At 41.4% G+C, this 19,869-nt stretch overlaps 1 long non-coding RNA gene and 1 other non-coding gene across 2 annotated transcripts in view; both read right to left on the bottom strand.

Moving 5' to 3' along the window:
* LOC135220291 (uncharacterized) overlaps nucleotides 1–19,869 on the bottom strand; it is a 498,885-nt gene that overhangs the window by 241,263 nt on the left and 237,753 nt on the right. The window lies entirely within an intron of this gene.
* Trnat-agu (transfer RNA threonine (anticodon AGU)) lies at nucleotides 6,558–6,630 on the bottom strand. The gene has a single exon. It is a non-coding gene; the product is annotated as a tRNA-Thr (tRNA).

Here is a 19,869-nt window from a genome sequence, read left to right as displayed (position 1 = left end):
ATATATATATATTTACATATAAATGTAGACATATACAGTACGTATACATTAATGCCACCAAGAAGTTAGGACGTCATGATTAACCGATTGATTTACTAAAGATATCTGGCGTCGAACTACTAATGGTTATTGACGCCACTACAATGGAATATATAAGCATATATACTATGTATACCCATATGCACAAAAAAGACAAAATTAGGAACTTGAAATAAATGCATCAAAAACTCATTTAAATCTAATAAAATTAAATTAATAAAGTAAAGTCCCCATAAAAAAAATCAACAGATAATTGTAAACCCTATTAAACTTGAAATATTAAGAGTAAAAGTTAAATCTTATTTAAAATACCGCTGGTATTAATAAAATCATACAGGCCACTTTCATTAAAATCTGCTTCTAAAATCTTGACAAGGGAAAACAACCTTTAGTTCCCCTAAACCTTGGAGGAATGTACCTCTCTCTCTCTCACCTGACAGTCTGGGGCATTCAGTTACCAGGTGTCTGACTGCCAGTGGTACCACGCAATCTTTACAATAAGGCTGATGATCCCCACTCATTACAAAGGCATGTCACTTTTGTATGACCCATTCTAAGCCGACGTCATGAACTTCAGTTGGGGGTTCTAGGACTACCTGATAGGAAACAGCGCCAAACCCTCTAATACAGAAGGTGTAAGATTAGATATCCATACATACATATATATTTGGTTTTAAATTACGAAGAAATATAAAAAAAACGTGATGATTATACGAACAAAGTTAAAGCCACGAAGGAAAATTGAAACAATGGAGATGCTAAGTAATAAGACTAGAGTACTTAACATCTCCAGTGCTTCAATTTTCCCTCGTGGCTGTAAACTTTGTTCGCATAATCATCACGCTTTTTTTCCTGTGATTTAAAATCAAACATTATGAGGGCCACGTCCTCTTTTGCGATCCTGTATCCTATACTGATGACCTATGTAACTTCCCTCTCCAAGTCCTTGAACAGTGCTTACTCTTCAAGAGTTCACCAAAAGTTTCTCAAGCAGTGTCCAAAAGAACAAGTCCTCCCGAAATCCCTGTTGCCAGCACGTCTAGGGAAAAATAAAGATCACCCTTTTATTGAATTCAGCCGGACAAATTTGAAGAAGAACATCGAAACAACCAGGAGAGAAGAAAAGTAATTTTTCAAGGAAGTTTCTATAGCGAAAAGAAGTTTCCATAGTGCTATTCCAAGTGATTGGAAATATTCCCTGCTGGGTGAAATATACGAGAACCTCAGACAGAAAACGGACCAGCTCCAATGCAAATTAACCAATAAGTTGAAAACTGATCAAGGAAAGTGATTGGACAAAAAAAAAATGTGTACTGAATTTATCAAGAAAAATTATTAGTGAAGATGTTATATGCGCTTAGGCTATGGGCTATCATTTGTAATTTCAACCAAGTCAACTGCATTATCTATAGCGTTATTTATTAATGCCTTTGAAAAATTCAGTAACCTTTGCCAACAACAGTACGACATAATAAAAGTTATCATATATTCAGCAATGAAATTTCCATATAAAATGAACTTCCCGGCACGTTATAAAAATGCCTTGGCCAAGTTGAAAAAGAATAAACTATACATATAACTAAGGCGGATAAATCCAACACCGTAGTAATTATGAATAAAGAACTGTATATATAAAAATGGAAGAACTGTTAAATGACAATGATACTTACTTAAAACTAAACAAGAACCCGTTAGAAGCAGCAATTAAATCTTTCAATAGTAAATTAAAAAGTATCCTGAAAAACAACAAAAGCCTCATAAAACAGTTTTCAGCGAACTCGCTTTCTTTGCCTCATCTACATGGGCTAGTGAAAACACAGAGAAAATAACCCTATAAGACCAATAATTAATTCTGTTGGTTCCATAACTTACAAGCTTTAAAAATATCTAACAAAATTATTGTCACCATTGTTAGGAACTATTTCTGGTACCCATTTTATTAATTCTTTAGATTTGACTGACAGAATCAACGGCATTACAATCAATCCAGATTCACGGTTAATAAGTTTTGATGTATGTTCCTTATTCACTGAAGTTCCCATTGACTCTGTATTGGAATACCTTAACGATGAATTGCATAAACTTGATTTGCCACTAACAATTAGCCAGGTCATATAGAATTAAGATTGCGCATATGTGACAGTACATTTATTTTCAATAGGGAATATTTTAAACAGACTTTTGGTATGACAATGGGAAACCCACTTTCGCCTGTTCTTTCAAATTTATATATGGAATTTTTTGAACACCTGTAAATTCCCAGATGATATTTTAGCCATCATACTCAAAGATTTGGATGTAAATACACTGACTCAACTAAATGATCAAGTCCCTTCTATTGAATCTACACTTGAGTTAAAGAAATATGATTGTTTACCTTTTTTGGACATTTATATTAAAAGGGAACCTTTTAATTGTATATTTAGTATTTATAGGAAAAAGACAAATAATTTGACATATGTACACTATTATTCAGGACATCATATAAATATGAAAGTTTTTCATCAATGTTTCTTCGAGCCTTACGAATAGTCAGTCCAGAGTTTTTAGATCAAGAATTCAAAAACGTCAGAAAGATAGGAAGAGATTTGTGCTATCCATCCCAAATCATGGATATTTACAATAAAAATATGCAGAATCGGAAAGAAAAAAGAAGTGCCCTCAAACACCCTCTGTTTGCCGTGTTTTATTGGATTTGAGGCTGTTAAAATCTTCTTTAAAAAATGATTGATACAAATGTATCTTTCACAAAAAATAACGTAAAAACATGCTTATAACAAATAGCTCCCTAAAACACAGCCATACTGTATACAAAATTCCACGCATGGATTGAGATTTACTTTTGATGGGGTGTCCAAATTTAAAACGCTGTAGTGCTTTTGGATGAAAAGCTCTAACTCGCACGCTTTCATTTTCTATTATTATATGAGATAGTACATTACTATCTTCAAACGTAAAAATCATCCTACTACCATTTGGGACCTTTTTTACTTCCCATACATTTGGTGGGATCATATCTAAAATTTCTGCTTCGGTAAACTCGTAAGTCTTTATAAAAAACAACACCTCTTTCATACCTAAAATTATTAGCATCTGTGACTGAGTTTTAGATTTTGCATGAATTAGCAAAGAGCTCTTACCAAATGTAGTAATATCACCACTCATTGTGCCACCTACTTTTTGCTGAAGGTATCTACTAAACTTACAATAGTTGAAATTCTCCTCCTTGGCTTTTACTATCAGCCATTTGGAAAGTTTGATGATTCTTATTTTGCCAGTGGTACTACTATCAGGGTCTATTGGATTCCATTCTGCTGGTTTATAAATATCTAGGTTTCTTGGAGGTTTATGTGTCAAGGTTCATTTAACTAATGAGTTGCATATCTTCAAAGTACCTAATTACAAGTTGCTTTAAAAGCATCTTCATGTTTATCAAATGTTACTCAAGCTTCCCATTTTCCTTCTGTATCATGAAAGTTCTTTCGAATCTCAGCTATACTATCAAACATATTCAAAGAGGTCGAGATATCCTCATAGTTACACTGTAGTGGAATATTTTCCTTATGTATAACTTTCAAATGCTTTACTCTACTATAATTGGCATCTCTGGGGTTTAGAGAATGGTTTTTGTTCAAGCTAGAAGTCATCAACGTTCCCATAGAGTCCAGCTTCCCACACACATATATTCATACATACATAGTACATACATATAGACTCATGCACACACAGTTGTGCATACATACAAGTATTACTGCTTGGTTATATCAAGAAAGTATCGTGAGTCACTTAGGTATTCACATTCTTCACCAATGGCTACCCTTTCAGGATAGCACTAATAAGTTTGTGGTGGCCCAGGTATAAGCCAATCTGCCTGCTGAGAGTTCTGCCCCCACTAATGGCAATTCTGTGGAAATTGTCTTTAAAAATAAAGTTATTACTTAAATTTCAATATCTTTGCTTTTTTCCATATAAATTTACACATTTTTGTAAAATGACCTAGTCACTGTTGAAAAACAGTAAGGTCTGAACAACTTCTAACGAGTGGTAATTTTTCATAAAACTATTATTTTACGGCCATGGAACTTTTGATTACCGTATGTTGTTCAAGTCACAAATCTCTAACACGTGTACCAAGTTTTAGCTAATTATTTCACTAAACCCCTATATTTTTCCCTAACGCTCCTGGGGCAATTTAGCTAGTGATCGAGTCCACAGAAGGCTGAACGAAAACTATAATCTTTGTAAATATTTCCGCAAATATATTTCGTCTGGATAAACAAGAATATTGCTGTGGATCCTTCTACTGATTACTTAGAAGCACGATACGGTGTTTTTATTTTGCATATATTTTATTTAATATATATATATATATATATGATATATAGATATATATATAATATATATATATATATATATATATATATATATATATATTATAGAGAGATAGATGGAGACGATCGAGAGAGAGAGAGAGAAGAGAGAGAGAGAGAGAGAGAGAGAGAGAGAGAATCATACTGGATGAATGAAAGAAAAAGTGTCATAAAGGACGCCCCAATAGAACTGCAACGATAAAATCTATTTTAATTTTCTTTTATTTTTATCAATGACAAATCAGCCACATGACCTTTGATTCAACAAATTTCCTGGCAACCATTTTACTGTTCCGCATTGGAAGGCTGTGATAGCTTTGCAGCATAAAATAAAATACAAGTATTCAAGACGTTGCAGGTGTTCTTTCTGAAGCCACATTAATCCTAATGAATTCTTGTCCACACCTGTGGTATATGAATTTTGCACTTGACTAACTGAGCCTTTCATTTACAGGTCTTAGCGGGGCTTGAAACTTCCACAACTTCGGTTTTCATAAAATCTACATTAATATTTTTTAATATTAATGTTGATTTTATTAGAAGCTCCACAGTAAAGAATCGTATCAATATTGATACAAAGATGGTGCAAATTGGAGTGAGAAGGCACAATCTACAACTACCAGGAAGACAATACAAACATTCTATTTTAGAGAGACGCCTAAAGGGACGGCCACGTGAGTGCACTTTTCTAGTTAAGATTCGGATAAGGACAGGGACGCAGAAGTATGAAGATTTAACCATGAAGAAAGCGACAGACCTTTCTGCCTCTCAAAGGATGAGACGTGGGAAGTCAGGATCACCTAATTTCAGAATATTAATAGCGCATTACTATCTACGGTAGTAGATAAGCAATGCGAATGCTTGAGTTATCGCTTGTAACAATCAAACGATATCAGTTATCATTCAATACGTAACAATATTATGTTAGAACTCCTTGAACTATATACCACCAGACGTCTGCAGTAGACATTAATGCAATTTAAGCTCACAATTCACTTGTGTCCCAGACGGGACATATTGACTGTCAACTTTGTTATGGGTTTCTGTTTTTAGATAACAATCGACTACCTCCAATTCTGGTGTTCTGCTCTTCAATTCTAGTTTTAAGAGCGGATATAAAACTGTTCTAGTTTTAAGTCCTGATATTAACAGCAAGATCTGTCCCGATATATTGCGGAAGTGAGCATTCAAACACTTTTATGTCATGCCTATTTCTCTTTCCGCCCAAACGAAGACTGATACCTAACACTATCATACCAGATGTTATGGTCCATAACCCTCCCCCAAACGCCCACCGCCCCTCCTCTCTCTCTCCTTAAATATATGCTGCAATGTGTTGCAGTTAACATTTACTCTCACCAAATAATAAAACATAATGATATACAAACCATGAGTATTTGTGACAAAGCACTGTACTTTAGCACGTAGTTTACAGCGACAGAGCCTATCTTCAATTTACCCGAATAGTTAATTTATGGCACGATCACTAAAAGTTCTACATATCAATCAAAAGGTATGTTGAAATGACGTAGCTACACACTTGCATCAAAATGACCCTCGGTAGAGCATATCATACTTTAGTCAACCTAGGCCTCAGGAAGATGCATTTCTCAATACTGAATATACTGATAACGATACATAATTATTATCACTAATTAAATATATTTTCATTATTATTCAGAAGATAAACCCATATTCATGAGGAACAAACCTTCTAGGGACATTGCTTTGCAATTCAAGATTCCAAAGAGTATAATCAACCTAGGCTTCAGGAAGATGCATTTCTCAATACTAAATACACTGATAACGATACACAATTCAATTAAATATATTATCAATACTATTCAGACGATAAACCCATACTTATGAGGAAGAAACCTACTGGGGACATTGCCTTGCAATTCAAGATTCCAAATAGAATGGTATTCAATTAAAGCATTATTACAGAAAATAACTACATATGTAAAAAGGAGATTAGTTACTTGTAGTAAAAGAAAAACAGAGAATTATAAATTAAAAAATAAAGATAAAAAATTTATATTTATAAACTAGAAGTATTCCTACAGTATGGTAACGATCTGGCTTCTGATCCATTAAAACTTTTCTTACCGTTACAAGATAGTAAAATGCAGGAAAACATGTATCACATGCCTTCAGGGAGGATCGAACTCCCGGCCTCTGGTTTACTAGACCAGCGCTCTAGCCACTGAGCTATGAAGGCTGTAGGTTACCTGAAACGACAGGCAGGAAGACAGACATGAGACATTTATATAACAAAGTCTATAAGACATTGGCATTCGACCATACAACAAAAATCACGTTATATCTCTAGATCAACTTCCAGTATTGTGGTTTATTACACAAATGGTGCCAAAGAACAACTATGAACCCTGACATTAAATCAAGTTATGCCCGCCCAACGGAGAGAAAGTTACCGTCCCGAGAGAGAGAGAGAGAGAGAGAGAGAGAGAGAGTGTGGGGGGGGGGGGAGGAGAGAGAGAGAGAGAGAGAGAGAGAGACTTACACCGAGTATTCTCCCAACCTCACCCAAGTAAATAATTATTCATATTTTCTCCACACAAAAATCTGTTGTTTTAAAAACAGTACACAATGATGTCTCCTAGAACAGTTAAACATTCCGTTTCAGGTTATCAGACCAGTAACTTGAAAAATGGCTTTAATAACTGGAGGTAGATGTGAACAAGGCTAAATACTACCAAACGCCAGGCAAACACACGTACTAAGAATAATATACTGCAAGGGACTCTCAAATCGTTGTTAACAATTTCTATTACAAGAAAAAAAAAATATAACCATAAATTTTAAGAAGCCCCCTAATGTACAATCATATTACGCCTCGTTAAATCATCACTATGACAGTAACGAACACATCCAACTGGACCACACCACTATGACAAAGTTTATATTCTTGCAATTGATTATGCTACAGCAATGCCATTCCTACATAGCCACTTCAGTGCTGGCATAATAGTCAACGTCTGAAAAAAAAAAAAAAAAAAAAATACTGCACAAAATCCCAATATTTCATCGGCTGCATGGCTTCAGAGATGTTCGAACTTCACACAATGATGCACTGTTATGATATACTTTGATGAAGATAATACCTTGATTGATGAAGATAATACCTTTGACGAAAGGAGACAATCACGGAGACACGAAGGGATAGAAGAGTAGACTTGGAGCAGTTTACAGACATTAGATAAATAATCTAACTTTCTGGGTACCAAACCAGTAAATTTTGTTCAATAATAAAATGTCCCTGCTGATGAGCAGCTGATTTTAATAAACAGGAAAGGAGTGCACTGTGAAATAGAAACACATCATGAATGACTTGCATCCTTCCTTACGGTCAATACAGCAAGATTCATTATAAAATTACATAAAAATATCTCGACGAGTATAGACAATCAAGTGTATGTAAAGAACTAGAACTAGGTTGTTAATTATTTTGAAATGATTGCAAATTAGTCATGTACACATATTAATTACTTAGCAAAAGAATTGATAAGCTTTTCTTGTAAGATTTATCCAAAAATTAGTAATGTTGGTCTTTGAATTCACGTCAATTCTAATTCTTTCATGTAACTGATGTCCCAGATGTGAACGAAAAATCGCAAATTAACACCTGATCAACTGATTATGATAAAATATTCACAAATCTATACATACCATAATTGGTTTAGCAATTTATACAAGACTTAACGGACGTTATTAGACAACTAATAACCCACAGGCGCCGAAGCCACCTTATGCTCGCATGCACTGAAAGTGATTGTTTAAAAACCAAGGGTTGTCCATAAAATATTAGCGCAATTTATATACCTCAATCCACTACCTACTAGTTGACATAAATGCAATGTTCAAACTTTTCCATTCTGACTTCACTGACCTCGCTTCATAATGTGGGGATGGGTTTTACCCTGCGTTTTCATTTCTATGCATATTTCATCCCAAAAGCCTAAGCCAGCTCGAAACAAAATGGATAAAGCAAGCCTAAGCCCGCTCCAAAAAAAGATGGCTAAAGCAAGCCAAAGACCGCTCCAAGTAAGATGGCTAAATCAAGCCTAAGCCCTCTCCAAATAAAGATGGAAAAAGCAAGCCAAAGCCCTTTCCAAAAAAAGATGGCTAAAGCAAGCCAAAGCCCCTTCCAAAAAAAGATTGCTAAAGCAAGCCAGAGCCCTCTCCAAATAAAGATGGATAAAGCAAGCCAGAGCCCTCTCCAAACAAGATGGCTAAAGCAAGCCTAAGCCCTCTCCAAATAAAGATGGATAAAGCAAGCCTAAGCCCCCTCCATATAAAGATGGATAAAGCAAGCCTAAGCCCCCTCCATATAAAGATGGATAAAGCAAGCCAAAGCCCTCTCCAAATAATGATGGATAAAGCAAGCCAAAGCCCTCTCCAAACAAGATGGCTAAAGCAAGCCAAAGCCCTCTCCAAATAAAGATGGATAAAGCAAGCCAAAGCCCTCTCCAAATAAAGATGGATAAAGCAAGCCAAAGCCCCCTCCAAACAAGATGGCTAAAGCAAGCCAAAGCCCTCTCCAAATAAGGATGGATAAAGCAAGCCAAAGCCCCCTCCAAACAAGATGGCTAAAGCAAGCCTAAGCCCTCTCCAAATAAAGATGGATAAAGCAAGACAAAGCCCCCTCCAAACAAGATGGCTAATGCAAGCCTAAGCCCTCTCCAAATAAAGATGGATAAAGCAAGCCAAAGCCATCTCCAAACAAGATGGCTAAAGCAAGCCAAAACCCTCTCGAAATAAGGATGGATAAAGCAAGCCAAAGCCCCCTCCAAACAAGATGGCTAAAGCAAGCCAAAGCCCTCTCCAAAAAAGATGGCTAAAGCAAGCCAAGCCCCCATTCAACAAGATGGCTAAAGCAAGCCAAAGCCCCTCCAAATAAAAATGGATAAGCAAGCCAAAGCCCCCTCCAAAAACAAGATGGCTAAAGCAAGCCAAAGCCCTCCCTCCAAATAAAAAATAAAAATGGAAAAGCAAGCCAAAGCCCCCTCCAAACAAGATGGCTAAAGCAAGCCAAAGCCCTCTCCAAATAAAAATGGATAAAGCAAGCCAAAGCCCCCTCCAAACAAGATGGCTAAAGCAAGCCAAAGCCCTCTCCAAATAAAAATGGATAAAGCAATCCAAAGCCCCCTCCAAACAAGATGGCTAAAGCAAGCCAAAGCCCTCTCCAAATAAAAATGGATAAAGCAAGCCAAAGCCCCTTCCAAACAAGATGGCTAAAGCAAGCCTAAGCCCTCTCCAAATAAAAATGGATAAAGCAAGCCAAAGCCCCCTCCAAATAAAGATGGCTAAATCAAGCCAAAGCCCTCTCCAAATAAAGATGAATAAAGCAAGCCAAAGCCCCTCCAAACAAGATGGCTAAATCAAGCCAAAGCCCTCTCCAAATAAAGATGGATAAAGCAAGCCAAAGCCCCTCCAATCAAGATGGCTAAATCAAGCCAAAGCCCTCTCCAAATAAAGATGGATAAAGCAAGCCAAAGCCCCATCCAAACAAGATGGCTAAAGCAAGCCTAAACCCTCTCCAAATAAGATGAATAAAGCAAGCCAAAGCCCCCTCCAAACAAGATGGCTAAAGCAAGCCAAAGCCCTCTCCAAATAAAGATGGATAAAGCAAGCCAAAGCCCCCTCCAAACAAGATGGCTAAAGCAAGCCTAAGCCCCACCAAACAAAGATGGCTAAAGCAAGCCTAAGCCCCACCAAACAAAGATGGCTAAAGCAAGCCTAAGCCCCACCAAACAAAGATGGCTAAGCAAGCCTAAGCCCCACCAAAAAAAGATGGCTATATCAAGCCCAAAGCCCCACCAAACAAAAGATGGCTAAAGCAAGCCCAAGCCCCACCAAACAAAGATGGCTATATCAAGCCAAAGCCCCCACCAAACAAAGAATGGCTAAAGCAAGGCCTAAGCCCACCAAACAAAGATGGCTAAAGCAAGCCTAAGCCCCACCAAACAAAGATGGCTAAATCAAGCCAAAGCCCCACCAAACAAAGATGGCTAAAGCAAGCCTAAGCCCCACCAAACAAAGATGGCTAAATCAAGCCAAAGCCCCACCAAACAAAGATGGCTAAAGCAAGCCTAAACCCCCTCCAAACAAGATGGCTAAAGCAAGCCAAAGCCCCCTCCAAACAAGATGGCTAAAGCAAGCCTAAGCCCCTCCAAACAAAGATGGCTAAAGCAAGCCTAAGCCCCTCCAAACAAAGATGGCTAAATCAAGCCAAAGCCCCACCAAACAAAGATGGCTAAATCAAGCCAAAGCCCCACCAAACAAAGATGGCTAAAGCAAGCCTAAGCCCCTCCAAACAAAGATGGCTAAATCAAGCCAAAGCCCCACCAAACAAAGATGGCTAAAGCAAGCCTAAGCCCCTCCAAACAAAGATGGCTAAATCAAGCCAAAGCCCCACCAAACAAAGATGGCTAAATCAAGCCTAAGCCCCTCCAAACAAAGATGGCTAAATCAAGCCTAAGCCCCTCCAAACAAAGATGGCTAAATCAAGCCTAAGCCCCTCCACAAGCCTAAGCCCCTCCAAACAAAGATGTCTAAATCAAGCCTAAGCCCCTCCAAACAAAGATGGCTAAATCAAGCCTAAGCCCCACCAAACAAAGATGGCTAAATCAAGCCTAAGCCCCTCCAAACAAACATGGCTAAATCAAGCCTAAGCCCCACCAAACAAAGATGGCTAAATCAAGCCTAAGCCCCTCCAAACAAACATGGCTAAATCAAGCCTAAGCTCCTTCAAACAAAGATGGCTAAAGCAAGCCTAAGCCCCTCCAAACAAAGATGGCTAAATCAAGCCTAAGGCCCTTCAAACAAAGATGGCTAAAGCAAGCCTAAGCCCCTCCAAACAAAGATGGCTAAATCAAGCCTAAGCCCCACCAAACAAAGATGGCTAAAGCAAGCCTGAGCCCCTCCAAACAAGCCCCTCCAAACAATGGCTAAAGCAAGACTAAGCCCCTTCCAAACAAAGATGGCTAAAGCAAGCCTAAGCCCCTCCAAACAAAGATGGCTAAAGCAAACCTAAGCCCCTTCCAAACAAAGATGGCTAAAGCAAACCTAAGCCCCTCCTAACAAAGATGGCTAAAGCAAGCCTAAGCCCCTTCCAAACAAAGATGGCTAAAGCAAACCTAAGCCCCTCCAAACAAAGATGGCTAAAGCAAACCTAAGCCCCTCCAAACAAAGATGGCTAAAGCAAACCTAAGCCCCTCCAAACAAAGATGGATAAAGCAAGCCAAAGCCCCCTCCAAATAAAGATGGCTAAAGCAAGCCAAAGCCCCTTCCAAACAAAGATGGCTAAAGCAAACCTAAGACCCTCCAAACAAAGATGGATAAAGCAAGCCAAAGCCCCCTCCAAACAAAGATGGATAAAGCAAGCCAAAGCCCCTTCTAAACAAAGATGGCTAAAGCAAGCCAAACCCCTCTCCAAATAAAGATGGATAAAGCAAGCCAAAGCCCCCTCGAAACAAAGATGGCTAAAGCAAGCCGAAGACCCTTCCAAACAAAGATGGATAAAGCAAGCCAAAGCCCCTTCCAAACAAAGATGGATAAAGCAAGCCAAAGCCCCCTCCAAACAAAGATGGATAAAGCAAGCCAAAGCCCCTTCAAACAAAGATGGCTAAAGCAAGCCAAACCCTCTCCAAATAAAGATGGATAAAGCAAGCCAAAGCCCCCTCGAAACAAAAGATGGCTAAAAAGCAAGCCAAAGCCCCCTCCAAACAAGATTGGCTAAAGCAAGCCCTAAGCCCCTCCAAACAAAGATGGCTAAAAGCAAGCCAAAGCCCCTCCAAACAAAAAAATGGCTAAAGCAAGCCAAAGCCCCTCCAAAATAAAGATGGCTAAAGCAAGCCAAAAGTCCCCTCCAAACAAAGAAGGCTGAAGCAAACCAAAGCCCTTCCAAACAAAAATGGCTAAAGCAAAGCCAAAGCCCCTCCAAACAAAGAAGGGGATAAAGCAAGCCTAAGCCCCCCTCCAAACAAAGATGGCTAAAGCCTAAGTCCCTCCAAACAAAGATGGTTAAAGCAAGCCAAAGCCCCTCCAAACAAAGAAGGATAAAGCAAGCCTAAGCCCCCTCCAAACAAAGATGGCTAAAGCCAAAGGCCCCTCCAAACAAAGATGGCCCCTAAAGCAAGCCAAAGCCCCTCAAACAAAGAAGGCTAAAGCAAGCCTAAGCCCCTCCAAACAAAGATGGCTAAAGCAAGCCAAAGCCCCTTCCAAACAAAGATGGCTAAAGCAAGCCAAAGCCCCCCTTCCAAACAAAGATGGCTAAAGCAGCCAAAAGCCCCTCCAAACAAAGATGGCTAAAGCAAGCCAAAACCCCCAAACAAAGATGGCTAAAGCAAGCTTAAAGCCCTTCCAAACAAAGATGGATAAAGCAAGCCAAAGCCCTCCAAACAAATATGGCTAAAGCAAGCCAAAACCCCCCAAACAAAGATGGCTAAATCAAGCCTCAGCCCCCTCCAAAGATAGCTAAAATAAGCCTAAGCCCCCTCCAAACAAAGATGGCTAAATCAAGACTATGCCCCTCCAAAAACGATGGCAAAAACAAGCCTAAGCCCCCTGGTAAAACAAAGATGGCTAAAGCAAGCAAAAGCCCCTACAAACAAAGATGGCTAAAATCAGGACTAAGCCCGCCAAACCAAATCCAATGGTGTGCCTAAAGGCCAGCCATAAGCCGCAACCTCCAAAACAACAGAGATGGCTCTAAAGCAATCCCAAAGCCACCTAAAGAACAAGATTTGGGTAAATATTAATCTATAAGACCACTTCCGAAACAAAGAAATATGGCTAACAATCCGAAGTCCCTCCAAACAAAGATGGTATAAAGCAACGGAAAAAGCCCGCTCCAAAGAAAAAGATGGGGTAAAAGCCAAGCCTAAGGAACCCTCCGAAAGAAATGATGGCTAAAAAAAGCAAGCCAAAGCCTCTCCGTCCTAAATAAAAATGGATTAAAAAGCAAGCCAACCAAGCCCCCCTCCTAAACAAGACATGGCTAAAGCAAGCCAAAGCCCTCCCTCCAAATAAGGATGGTATAAAGCAAGCCAAAGCCCCCTCCAAACAGATTGGCTAAAGCAAGCCTAAGCCCCACCCCAAACCAAACAAGATGGCTAAAGCAATCCCTAAGCCCCACCAAACAAACAGTGATGGCTAAAGCAAGGCCCTAAGCCCCCACCGCAAACAAAGGATGGCGTAAAGTCAAGCCTAAGCCCCACCCAAAACAAAGGAGATGGCTAAAGCAAACGCCTAAGCCCCACCAAACTAAAGATGGGCTTATATCAAGCCTAAAGCCCCTCCCACCGCAAACCAAAGATGGTCCTTAAAGCAAAGCCTAAGCCCCCCCAACAAACCAAACAAGATGGACTAAATCAAGAATCCAAAGCCCCTCCAAACAAAGATAGGCTTAAACTCAAGACCTAAGCCCCTCCACAATCCTAATCCCCCCTCCAAACAAAGATTTCCTAAATCAAGCCGCTAAGCCCCTCCTCCCAAACAAAGATGGCTAAATCAAGCCTAAGCCCACCAAACAAAGATGGGCTGAAATGGCTAAATCAAGCCTAACAGCCCCTCCAAAACAAACATGGGCTAAATCAAGCCTAAGCCCCACCAAACAAAGATGGCTAAATCAAGCCTAACGCCCCTCCAAAGAACAAACATGGGCCTAAATCAAGCCTAAGCTCCGCTTCAAACAAAGGATGGGCTAAAGCCAAGCCTAAGCCCCTCCAAACCCAAAGATGGCTAAATGCAAGCCTAAGGCCCTTCAAACAAAGGATGGCTGAAAGCAAAAGCCTAAGCCCCCTCCAAACAAAGATGGCTAAAGCAAGCCTAATATGGGCCCCACCAAACAAAGATGGCTAAAGCAAGCCTGGAGCCCCATCCAAAACAAGGCCCCTCCCAAACAATGGCTTAAAGCAAGACTAAGCCCCTTCCAAACAAAGATTGGCTAAAGCAAAGCCTAAGCCCGCCTCCAAACAAAGAATGGCTAAAGCAAACCGCTAAGCCCCTTCCAAACAAAGATGGCTAATCTTAAACCTAAGCCCCTCCTAACAAAGATGGCTAAAGCAAGCCTAAGCCCCTTCCAAACAAAGATGGCTAAAGCAAACCTAAGCCCCTCCAAACAAAGATGGCTAAAGCAAACCTAAGCCCCTCCAAACAAAGATGGCTAAAGCAAACCTAAGCCCCTCCAAACAAAGATGGATAAAGCAAGCCCCAAAGCCCCCCCCTCCAAATAAAGTTATGGCTCAAGCAAGCCCAAAGCCCCTTTCCAAACAAAGATGGTCTAAAGCAAACCTAAGACCCTCCAAACAAAGATGGATAAAGCAGCCAAAGCCCCCAAAGCCCCCTCAGAAACAAAGATGGGATATAAAGCAAGCCAAAGCCCCTTCTAAACAAAAGATGGCTAAAGCAAGCCAAACCCCTCCTCTCCAAATAAAGATGGTATCCAAAGCAAGCAAAGCCCCACCCCCTCGAAACAAAGATGGCTAAAGCAAGCCGAAGACCCTTCCAAACAAAGATGGATAAAGCAAGCCAAAGCCCCTTCCAAACAAAGATGGATAAAGCAAGCCAAAGCCCCCTCGAAACAAAGATGGCTAAAGCAAGCCAAAGCCCCTTCCAACAAAGATGGCTAAAGCAAGCCAAACCCCTCTCCAAATAAAGATGGATAAAGCAAGCCAAAGCCCCCTCGAAACAAGATGGCTAAAGCAAGCCAAAGCCCCCTCCAAACAAGATGGCTAAAGCAAGCCTAAGCCCCTCCAAACAAAGATGGCTAAAGCAAGCCAAAGCCCCTCCAAACAAAAATGGCTAAAGCAAGCCAAAGCCCCTCCAAATAAAGATGGCTAAAGCAAGCCAAAGTCCCCTCCAAACAAAGAAGGCTGAAGCAAGCCAAAGCCCCTTCCAAACAAAAATGGCTAAAGCAAGCCAAAGCCCCTCCAAACAAAGAAGGATAAAGCAAGCCTAAGCCCCCTCCAAACAAAGATGGCTAAAGCCAAAGCCCCTCCAAACAAAGATGGTTAAAGCAAGCCAAAGCCCCTCCAAACAAAGAAGGATAAAGCAAGCCTAAGCCCCCTCCAAACAAAGATGGCTAAAGCCAAAGCCCCTCCAAACAAAGATGGATAAAGCAAGCCAAAGCCCCTCCAAACAAAGAAGGCTAAAGCAAGCCAAAGCCCCTTCCAAACAAAGATGGCTAAAGCAAGCCAAAGCCCCTCCAAACAAAGATGGCTAAAGCAAGCCAAAGCCCCCTCCAAACAAAGATGGCTAAAGCAAGCCAAAACCCCCCAAACAAAGATGGCTAAAGCAAGCCAAAGCCCTTCCAAACAAAGATGGATAAAGCAAGCCAAAGCCCCTCCAAACAAAATATGGCTAAAGCAAGCCAAAACCCCCCAAACAAAGATGGCTAAATCAAGCCTCAGCCCCCTCCAAAGATAGCTAAAATAAGCCTAAGCCCCCTCCAAACAAAGATGGCTAAATCAAGACTATGCCCCTCCAAAAAACGATGGCAAAAACAAGCCTAAGCCCCCTGTAAAACAAAGATGGCTAAAGCAAGCAAAAGCCCCCTACAAACAAAGATGGCTAAAGCAGGACTAAGCCCCACCAAACAATATGGCTAAAGCCAGCCTAAGCCACCTCCAAAAAAAGATGGCTAAAGCAAGCCAAAGCCACCTAGAAACAAGATGGGTAAAGTAAGCATAAGACCACTCCAAACAAAGATGGCTAACAAGCGAAAGCCCTCCAAACAAAGATGGATAAAGCAAGGAAAAGCCCGCTCCAAACAAGATGGATAAAGCAAGGAAAAGCCCGCTCCAAACAAGATGGGTAAAGCAAGCCTAAGACCCTCCAAAGAAAGATGGCTAAAGCAAGCCTAAGCCCACTCCAAACAAGGATGAATAAAGCAAGCCAAAGCCCCTAAAAAAAAAAGATGGCTAAAGCAAGCCTAAGCCCACTCCAAACGAGATGGCTAAAGCAAGCCTTAGCCCACCCCAAACAAGATAAATAAAGAAAGCCTAAGCCCCACTCCAAACAAGATGAGTAAAGGAAACTTTAGCCCACCCCAAAAAAGATAAATAAAAAAAGCCTAAGCTCCCTTCAAAGAAGAATGGGTAAAGCAAGCCTAAGCCAACTCCATACAAGATAGCTGAAGCAAGCCTTAACCCACTCCAAACAAAATAAATAAAGCAAGCCTAAGCCCCTTCCAAACAAGATGGCTAAAGCAAGACTTAGCCCACTCCAAACAAAATAAAGGAAGCCTAAGCCCCCTCCAAACAAGATGGCTAAGGCAAGCCTAAGACCACTCGAAACAAGATGGCTAAAGCAAGCCTAACCCCACTCCAAACAAGGATAGGTAGAGCAAGCCTAAGCCCCCTTCAAACAAGATAGCTAAAGCAAGCCTAAGCCCCTCCAAACAAGATAGCTAAAGCAAGCCTAAGCCCCCTCCAAACAAGATAGCTAAAGCAAGCCTAAGCCCCTCCAAACAAGGATGGATAAAGCAAGCATAAGCACAATCCAAACAAGATGGCTAAAGCAAGCCTTAGCCCCCTCCAAACAAGATGGCTAAAGCAAGCCTTAGCCCCCTCCAAACAAGATGGGTGAAGCAAGCCTAAGCCCCCTCCAAACAAGATGGCTAAAGCAAGCCTAAGCATCCTGCAAAAAAGATGGCCAAAGCAAGCAAAACCCCCCTCCAAACAAGATGGCTGAAGCAAGCTTAAGCCCACTTCGAACAAGATGGCTAAAGCCAGCCTATACCCCTCCAAACAAGGATGCATAGAGCAAGCCTGAACCACCTCCAAACAAGGCGGCTAAAGCAACCTGAGCCCCCTTCAAACAAGGATGGCTAAAGCAAGCGGAAGGCCACTCCGAACAAGATGTTTAAAGGAAGCCTAAACCCTCTCCAAACCAGGATGGCTAAAGCACGACTAAGCCCCTCCAAACAATCCGCCACTCCGAACAAGATGTTTAAAGGAAGCCTAAACCCTCTCCAAACCAGGATGGCTAAAGCACGACTAAGCCCCTCCAAACAAGCATGGCTAAAGAAAGCCAAAGCCCCATCCAAACAAGGATAGGTAAAGCAAGCCAAAGCTCCCTCCAAACAAGATAGCTAAAGCAAGCTTAAGCCCCCTCCAAACAAAGATGGCTAAAGCAAGGCTAAGCCCCCTCCAAACAAGATGTCTAAAGCAAGACTAAGCCCACTCCAAACAAGGATAGCTAAAGCAAGCCTACACCCCCTCCAAACAAGATGGCTGAAGCAAACCTAAACCCCTTCCAAACAAGGATGGGCAAAGCAAACCTAAGCCCCATCCAAACAAGATGGCTAAAGCAAGCCTAAGCTCCTCCAAACAAGATGGATAAAGCAAGCGTAAGCCCCCTATGAACAAGGATGTGTAATGCAAGCCAAAGCACCCTCCAAACAAGATTGCTAAAGCAAGACTAAGCCGCCTCCAAACAAGACGGCTAAAGCTAGCCTAAGCTCATCCAAACAAGATGGCTAAAGGAAGCCTATGCCCCCTCCAAACAAGATGGCTAAAGCTAGCCTAAGCTCCTCCAAACAAGATGGCTAAAGCTAGCCTAAGCTCATCCAAACAAGATGGCTAAAGCTAGCCTAAGCTCATCCAAACAAGATGGCTAAAGATAGCCTAAGCCCCCTCCAAACAAGATAGCTAAAGCTAGCCTAAGCTCATCCAAACAAGATGGCTAAAGATAGCCTAAGCTCCTCCAAACAAGATGGCTAAAGAAGATGCCCCTACAAACAAAGATGGCTTAAGCAAGCCTAAGCCCCATCTAAACATTGATGGCGATAGCAAGGCTAAGCCTCCTCCAAACAAGATGGCTAAAGCAAGCCTTAGCCCCCTCCAAACAAGGATGGCTAAAGCAAGCATAAGCCCCCTCAAAACAAGACGGCAAAGCCCCTCCAAAAAAGGAGGGGTGAAGCAAGCCTAGGCCCCCTACAAATAAGAATGGCTAAAGCAAGCCTAAGCCCCGTCCAAACAAGATGGCTAAAGCAAGCTTAAGCCCCCTCCTAACAAGGATGGGTAAAGCAAGCCTAAGTCCACTCCAAACAAGGATGGCTAAAGTAAGCCTAAGCCCACTCCAAACAAGGATGAGTAAAGGAAGACTAAGGCCACTCCAAACAATGATGGGTAAAGTAAACCTAAGCACACTCCAAACAAGGATAGGTAAAGAAAGCCCAAGCCCACTCCAAACAAGGATGGCTAAACCATGCCCAAGCCCACTCCAAACAAGGATGGCTAAAGCATGCTAAGCCCACTCCAAACAAGGATGGCTAAAGCATGCCCAGGCCCACTCCAAACAATGATGGCTAAAGCAAGCCAAAGCCCACTCCAAACAAGGATGGCTAAAGCAAGCCTAAGCCCATTCCAAACAAGGATGGCTAAAGCAAGCCAAGCCCCACTCCAAGCAGGAATGGCTCCAAAGCAATAAGGCCCCAATCCAAACGGAATAGCTAAAGCAAGCCCTAAGCCCAACTCCAAACAATGGATGGCTAAAGCATGCCCAAGCCCACTCCAAACAAGGATGGCTAAAGCAAGCCCAATCCCATTTTCAAACTAAACAGGATGGGCATTATAGCATGCCCAAGCCCACTTCCAAAACAAGGATGGCTAAAGCAAAGCCCAAGTCCCACGTTCAAACAAGGATGGGCTAAAGCAAGCCCAAGGCCCACTTCCAAACAAGGATGGCTAAAAGAAAAGCCTAAGGCCCACTCCAAACAAGGATGGTTTAAAGCAAGCCCAAAGCCGCCAAGCCCCAAAACAAGGATGGCCTTAAAGCAAAGGACTAAGGCCCACTCCAAAAGCAAGGAACTGGCTAAAGCCCAGACTAAGCCCAAATTCCAAATAAGGGATTGGTTAAAAGCAGACCAAGCCCCCGCCTCCAAACAAGGATGGCTTGGCTAAAGCAAGACTAAGCCCACTTTCCAAAACAAGGATTGGTTGTAAAGCAAGAACTTAAGCCCACTCCAAACAAGGATGGGTAAATTAAAGCAAGGACTAAGGCCCACTCCAAACAAGTGCATGGGCTTAAAGCAAGACTAAAGCCCACCATCCAAACAAGGATGGCTAAAGCAAGACTGAAGCCCACTGCCAAACAAGTATGGTTAAAAGCAAAACTAAAACCCACTTCCAAAACAACAGGATGACTAAAAGCAAGACTAAGCCCACTCCAAACAAGGATGGTTAAAAGCAAGCCAAAGCCCGCCACTCCAAAACAAAGGATGGCTTAAAGCAAGCCTAAGACCCACTCCAAACCAAGGGATGGTTAAAGCAAAAAGCCCAATAAGCCCACTCCAAAACAAGGATGGCTAAATTTTTGAAGCAAGAACTAATTCCCACTCCAAACCTAAGGAGATGGCTAAAGCAAGCCCAAGCCCACTTCCAAAACAACAGGAGTGGCCTTTAGAAGCAAAGACTAAGCCCACTCCAAACAT

Source organism: Macrobrachium nipponense, chromosome 1, assembly GCF_015104395.2.
Source record: "Macrobrachium nipponense isolate FS-2020 chromosome 1, ASM1510439v2, whole genome shotgun sequence".
NCBI lineage: Eukaryota > Metazoa > Arthropoda > Malacostraca > Decapoda > Palaemonidae > Macrobrachium > Macrobrachium nipponense.
The sequence above is the reverse complement of the archived record's forward strand: the minus strand, read 5'-3'. Positions and strand labels throughout refer to the sequence as shown.